Source organism: Mus pahari, chromosome 7, assembly GCF_900095145.1.
Source record: "Mus pahari chromosome 7, PAHARI_EIJ_v1.1, whole genome shotgun sequence".
NCBI lineage: Eukaryota > Metazoa > Chordata > Mammalia > Rodentia > Muridae > Mus > Mus pahari.
The window spans coordinates 28,013,552-28,020,800 of NC_034596.1; the positions used below are offsets into that span (position 1 = coordinate 28,013,552).

At 44.3% G+C, this 7,249-nt stretch overlaps 1 pseudogene across 1 annotated transcript; it reads right to left on the reverse strand.

Moving 5' to 3' along the window:
- Positions 1-935: 935 nt before the first annotated feature.
- On the reverse strand, positions 936-1,736 carry LOC110324723 (annotated as a pseudogene). Its single transcript, XR_002380696.1, has one exon. The product of XR_002380696.1 is annotated as a 60S ribosomal protein L7a pseudogene (transcript).
- Between the last annotated feature and the right edge of the window lie 5,513 nt (positions 1,737-7,249).

The following is a 7,249-nucleotide window of genomic DNA, read 5'->3' on the forward strand; positions in this document are numbered from 1 at the left end:
GGACTTAGCAGATTATTAAAAACAAAACAAGTACACAAAGCATAGTAGTTACAGAGGGAGGATGAGTTGGAAAGGAGTTAGTGGAGAAATAGGGGTGAATATGACCAAATACTTTATGTGAAATTCTCCAAAAAATTATTAAAATATTCTTTCAAAAGATAGAGATAGCTTAAGCACAAACCTGGGGGAGAAGACAGAGAGAGATGCTTGTGACCAGAGAAGAGTCACATACAGAATATGTGAAGAACTTCAATAACGAGACAAATTTTGAAACAGGCAGGCAATTTAAACAGATAGCTCCCGAAATGTGTTAAAATTGCCAGTGAATAGTTTACGAAGTGCGCAACTTCCTTCATGCTCAGGAATGTGAAGTTGAAATCTCAATGTGACACTACCACGAACCTTAGAAAAGCTAAAAGAAAACCACAAACTTGCAGGGTTAAGGAGATGGCATGTGGAATGGCCCAGGTTCTCCTTTACTTCTGGTGGAGTAAAGCTCCGGGAAGCAGATGGGCAGGCAGCTAGATTACACAGTGCTGTAGCATCGTTCCTATTGACTCCGATCTGGAAACTTCCCAGCAGCCCCAGTAGCGCTAGGAAGACTCCAGGAGTGGAGACGGAGTCACATGTGGTGCCGTGAGGGACAGGAATGATTCCATCAGAGCCTCTTGCTATAATCTGATAGATCTTCTGAGCAAAGCCTGGCATGAGAGACTCCATCCTACCTGACCCTATTATGTAAGTTCTAGAAATGCAATAGCCAATCTGTGGCAATGTAAGTCAGAAGAATTACCCTTGAGGTAGGGCTAAAGCCAAGGGTACTCAGGTGGTTAGACTGTTGGTGAACAGATCTCAAAACCCCATTGCACTGAATCTTTTTTTCTTTTTTTCAAGATAATTTTGTAATATTTATGTACAGAAAACTTAGTGTACATTTAACCCAATTTAGTGGCAAGTTCTTTAGCCTTTGCCTTTTCCAGCTTGGCAATGCGAGCCACAGACTTAGGACCCACGACGTTGCCTCCCCAGTGGCGATGGATCTCGTCGTATCTGTCATTATAATTGGTCCTAATAGCTTCCACCAGCTTAGCCAGAGCACCCTTGTCTTCCGAGTTAACCTGTGTGAAGGCAACAGTGGTGCATGTCTCCCTGTGGACCAGGTGCCCCAGCCTGGCCTTCCTCTTGATGATGCAGTAGGGCACCCCCATCTTTCGACAAAGGGCACGCAGGAAAACCACCAGCTCAATAGGGTCTACATCACAGGCACTCACCATCAGCTGAGCCTTCTTGATCTTCACCAAGGTGGCGACTGTATTGACTTCTGCTCGGAGGACAGGTGGTTTCTTAGTTGGGACGTCCCCTTTGCCTGCAGCTTTCTTCTCAGCACAGGCCAATAGACTTTGCTTCTTCTCTTGCTTTGTCTCTGACCTGTACTTGTGGGCAAGCTTAAGCAGCTGAGTAGCTGCCTGCCTGTCCAGGGCCTGGGTGAACTGGTTAATGGCAGGAGGGACTTTGAGCCGCTTGTAGAGGGTGGCTCTTTGCCGCTGCAGCCTGATGTAGTGGGGGCATTTGATGAAGCGCATTAGATCTCTTTTGGGCTGGATGTCCTGTCCAATGCCGAAGTTCTTGGGCCTCTTCTCAAACAGAGGGTTGACCACCTTCTTGGCCTCCTGCCTCTTGACGACGGCGGGAGCTGGGGCCACCTTCTTCCCCTTGGCCTTCTTCCCTTTGGGCATCTTTCCTATGCTTTTACATTTTTACTCATGGATGCTATATGTCTTAGGGTTTTATGACTGTGAACAGACACCATGACCAAGGGAACTCTTATAAGAACAACATTTAATTAGGGCTGGCTTACAGGTTCAGAGGTTCAGTCCATTATCATCAAGGTGGGAGCATTGCAGCATCCAGGCAGGCATGGTTCAGAAGGAGCTGAGAGTTCTACATCTTCATCTGAAGGCTGTTAGCAGAATACTAACTTCCAGGCAGCTAGGATGAGGGTTTCAAAGCCTACACCCACAGTGACACACCTACTCCAACAAGGTCACACCTATTCCAACAGGACCACACCTTCTAAAAGTACCACTCCCTGGGCCCAACATATACAAGCCATCATACTATATTTTAATGAGACACCTCCTAACCCACATTTCTTCATCAGGGGCCATGTATCTTAGTGGATTTCATTTATGCTGTTCCAAATCTTTATTTCCTCCATCTGATGTTTGTGGCTTGCTGGAGATCAGAATTTTCGAGTGTGCAGGTTGACCTTGTTCATATTTGTACATTCAGCTCAGTCATATTAATTTGATTCCTAGAGAGTCATCAATATGAGCTTCACACATCTGCACAAACTTTTTTACACTCTGTCTTCAAGGTCTCAGTAGAACTTGGCACATCTGATGCTCTAATAAGAGGTGTTTCCACGTGAAATATTTTATCAATGTTATTTTTCTGAGCATGTGTGAAGGTGTATGGTTGGTTATTGGAGTCCTTGTAGGCTTGTTGTATGAACACCTATGAAAGAAGGTCACTTGTGCCATTTTGTGGGAAGGTGAAATAAAAGAAGGGTGATTTCTAACTCTGTGCACTCTCCATGCACATAGACAAAATTTCATTTTTCTATGTTGTGTCTTAGGGTTGTTATTACTGTAATGAAACACCATGACCAAAGCAAAGAGTTTGGGGAGGAACGGGTTTATCCAGTTTATGCCCCATATCACAATTCATCATCAAAGGAAATCAGGACAGAATTCAAGCAGGGCAGGAATCCAGAGGCAGGAGCTGATACAGAGGCCATGGAAGGGTACTGCTTACTGGCTTGCTCCCCCTGGTTTGCTCAACCTGCTTTCTTATAAAGCCTGGAGTCACCTGCCCAGGGGTGACACTGTGGGCTGGGCCCTCCCCCATCAATCACTAATTAAGAAAGTGCTCTACAGCTAGATCTTGTGGAGGCATTTTCTTTATTGAGGCTCCCTCCTCTCAGATGACTATACATTGTGTCAAGTTGACATAAAACTAGCCAGCGCAAGAGGCCAAAGGGCACACATGCTATTTCTGTTTGTATCAGTCTTTGGTCTCAGGAGTAGGAGATTTCCTTGACTGAGAGCTCTGCTGATTGACAGCTGTTCCCTCCTTGAGGACTACTGGGACAGGACACAGACTGCTTCCTGCCTGCAGAGCCTGACCCTGTGCAGGCATCCCTGTCCCCAGGCAGTGGAGACTTCCTTATGGTCACAAGGATAGTGGGTGCCTGGCCACATGTTACTGACTTTCCACAACCATCTTCCCCATCTCTTCTCTTTTCCCTCTTTTAAAACAGAAACTCTCAGGTTTTAAAGAAAATGCAAATTCTTCTCACAGACATTTTTAAAGTGTTCCATGGTCTTGGTTCATAATGACCTTGTTATCTATGAATATTTAATTCTGATCACGCATCAGAAGAATGAGGGTGAGCCTATAGACCTTGTCTTTTTTCCTTCCTTCCTACAATACAATTTGATTGTGACCCTATGTAGCCACATCCTCTACAAGCTTTTGTGTCTTCATGTTGTATACCTACGACCCCACATGCACACATAAGAGTGCTCCTCTGTGTGTGTGTGTGTGTGTGTGTGTGTGTGTGTGCATACACATACACATGCCCATATACATACATACAAGAATACTCACAAGCACAGAACTGACCATGTACACACACATAAAAACTCATGCACAAGCATACACACAAGCACACACATGCCCAAGTATACACACATGCACAAGCTCACATACACAAGCACAGACATACCCATGTATACATACATATACGCATACATGCACATGCACAAGCGCGCACACACACACACACACACACACACACACACACACACAAATTTACTCGGCTTCCTTTACAGGTCATTTTACAAATTCCTCTACTGTGTGACCTTTGCTGGTATTTGCACTTGGCAGGGTGCATGGTCTGCCTTGATGTTCTGTTCTCTGCACATGGGCTGTTCCTGATGTAGCACACAGGCCTTGGTAAAGAGGCACAGCCACAGATAGCCTTCCATGCTGGGAATTTGCACAGCTCTAGCGCCAGCACTGTGATTATGTGAACTTGAAGCAGTACTTGGGTCTGAGAATTGTCCTTGAGTGTATTCTGCAATAAATTATTTAAGTGAGCCGAAGAAGAACTAATTGGTTAATAACCATAATTGGGATTAAAGAGTAATTTTGATTTTTAAAAGATGTTTAAAAGGATAAATATTCAGTTGTGTCATTTTGCTATTAAAAAGAAATAAGCTCCCTTAAATAGCTCCACACAATGGAATGTACAGGTGGTTAAATACTGTCCTCCACACGGAGGTGACAGGCCATCGCCAGGGCCCCTGCCGGTTGCAGGCTACTGGAAGCAAGCTGCTTGCTTGTGCATCGCCTCAGGCCTTTGACTATTATTATTTATGTTTTGTGCTGCCCAGTAAATGTACATCGTGCAGAACAATAGATTAAATTGTGCTGAACAAAGAGTCCGATTCTGGCCCCCGGGAGAGGACTTAAAGCTTAGACACTTAGGTGACACAGTTCAGGACTTGCATAGAGTAGAAGCATACAGGGCACCAGGGTCCAGCAAGCTGTGGGGGAGGGGAGGCTTAAGTACCAAGGCGAGAAGAATAGCAAGCAGTGTCAGGCCTGCGCAAAGCGGTGCATCAAAAGGAAAGCAAAAGTCTGGGTTTGTGGGGGAAACAAAACAAAAGGAGAAGATGCAAACACAAAAGACAGACCACAAGAGTTTGTTTATGCACACCCGCTCTACCTGGGCTCCTGCCAGTGTGCCTGGGTCTCTGTCGTTGCATGTGTGGCCTGTTCCACCTTCCCATCTGTGGTTTAGGGAACCTGGTCTCAGTGAGAAATGCTCAGGTGTTCGTGCAACTCCTTACATTTGCACCTTCATGCTTCCATTGTTTCCATCAGTGCTGAAGGAGGGAGAACTCCTATGCTTCTCCCCAGTAGAATTCCCCCTATTTGAGAATTCGAGGAAACCAAGGTGTGCTTTAAAGTTCAAAGGTTTCAGGTATTTGCTTTGAGCAGTTTGGAGGCCAGGCTTTCAAGGCCACAAGCGATGGGCCCGATGAGCACATGGCCAAAGACTGAAGGTATAAAACTCTTCATTCACGGGCAGATTTTAAACCAGGTTGCATCATGGAAATTCTGGGACTTGTCAATCACGTGTGCACGCCTTGACCCACAGCTGCTGTTTGCCTGCTTGATGCCTTTTATAGACCAAGTTGTACTTCCCAAATGTTAGTCTTCCAAGAAATTTCTAATCTGAAAGGAAGTCCGGATTGGCACAGGGAGAGCGGCTTTCTTGGCACCGTGACTAACTGGAAAGTAGTACCCCGAGTTCTCAGAGGAAGAAGTCTTGCTCACATTTGCTGGTTGCAAAGATAGAGCTTTGCTGTCACTAAAAACTAGGGATATTCCAGCAACTCTCTTCATTCAGTCTCTCGGCATTGGATTCTCAATTGTCTCTGTCCCTCTGCTCAAGATATTTCCCCTACTTAAAAAATTCATCAATTCTTACCTCTGAGAAAGCCCACCAAACCGAGTAACCAGACTGGCCGCTAATAGTCCTTGGAGTATTTCCTGACTCCTGGACACAAGTTTCTGACCTTCCACAGAGGTGGATCCTAGGCTATTTTCTTTCTCCAAGAGCAGAACAAATACAATATAAAGTAAACTCGAGGGAACTCAGAGAAATAAGTTTTAATCCTAAATAAGCATTATAGGAAGAAAACAATGTCTGATGACATTGTCACCAAGCTTAATGATTAGGCCTTGTTTTTCAACTCTTGAAATATGACTACAATACCAGAACATTAAAGAAGATTACTGTGGGCATAGGAGATATTTCAATGGTGAAAATCATGTCTCACTGCAGAGGTCCTGAGTTTGGTTCCCAGCACCTACATCAGGCTGCTCACAGCCTCCTATATACTCCAGCTCCGGGCAATGCACCTCTCTGGCCTCCTAAGACACCTGCACTCGCATGCACACATCCAACCCCCAAGAAATTAAAATTGAAAATATGAAATTAAAAAATAAAAATCAATAATGACCTACAATGTTATTGTATTTTTCAGGGTTTTCTGGAAGACTAGAACCAAACTGACCTCACACGTACATACAAACACACACACACAAACATACTTGCACATGGATACACACATTGACACACACATATTCTTGCACATGGACACACACATCGACACACATACATTAACACACCCTCACATGCATATCCACACACATCCAAACATATTCATACATATATACACATTTACGTACATACACATTCACACATATACACATACACAATTTATTAGGAGTTCCTTGTACTTGGGGCTGGGTACTTCAGCAACTGTAGTTCCACAGTAATGTAATTGTTTCACACTGGAGAAGCCAAGAATCCTGTAGTTTTCAGTTCACATGCCAAGGTGCTCCGGTAGTTACAATCTGATCCCCGAAACCTGGAAGGTTCCTCAAGAGTTCCTGTCTTCAGTCAAGTTATAGAAAGTGCTGGTTCTTAGCTCTGCAGCTAAGGAGTCAGCAACAGGAGCAAAAGGACAGATTAACTTGGTGGCAATAGGGAAATCTAAGGACAAAATAGGTTCTTCCACATGCCTTTTTATCTGGGTGGTTACCAAGATAAAAGTGCAAGCCATGTCTTGGGTATATCATCCTACAAAAACGAAGGCAATCAATGTAATTCCTTAATTGGGGCTCCCTCCTTAGGTGAATCTAATTTGTAGCAAGTTGATACACCATCAGTCACAGCTATCAGTGTGTATGTGTCAGTGTGTGTGTGTCAGTGTATATGTGTGTGTGTGTGTGTGTGTGTGTGTGTACTCATGTGAATGTTTATGGGAATATTGTATGTGCCTGTGCATTTATATATTGAAGGCCAGAGGAGGGTGTCAGCTGTCCTGTTCTAACCCTGTATGCCTCATTCCTTTAAGACAAAGTCTCTCATTGTACCTGGAGCTAGATTGGTGTCCACAAAGCCCTAGTGATCCTCTTGTCTCTGTCCACACAGTGCTGGTGTTTCAGTCTCTTTGGGGTGCCAGGATCCTGGCTCATTCTTTCTGCTACCACAGTAAGCACATTCATTGCTGATTCTATTTTTTCCTGTCCCCCCTGCCACCTAGTCCTTATGTGAATATAGTAACTTTAAAAATAGAGATTTAATGCTTTTCATTACTTTCATATG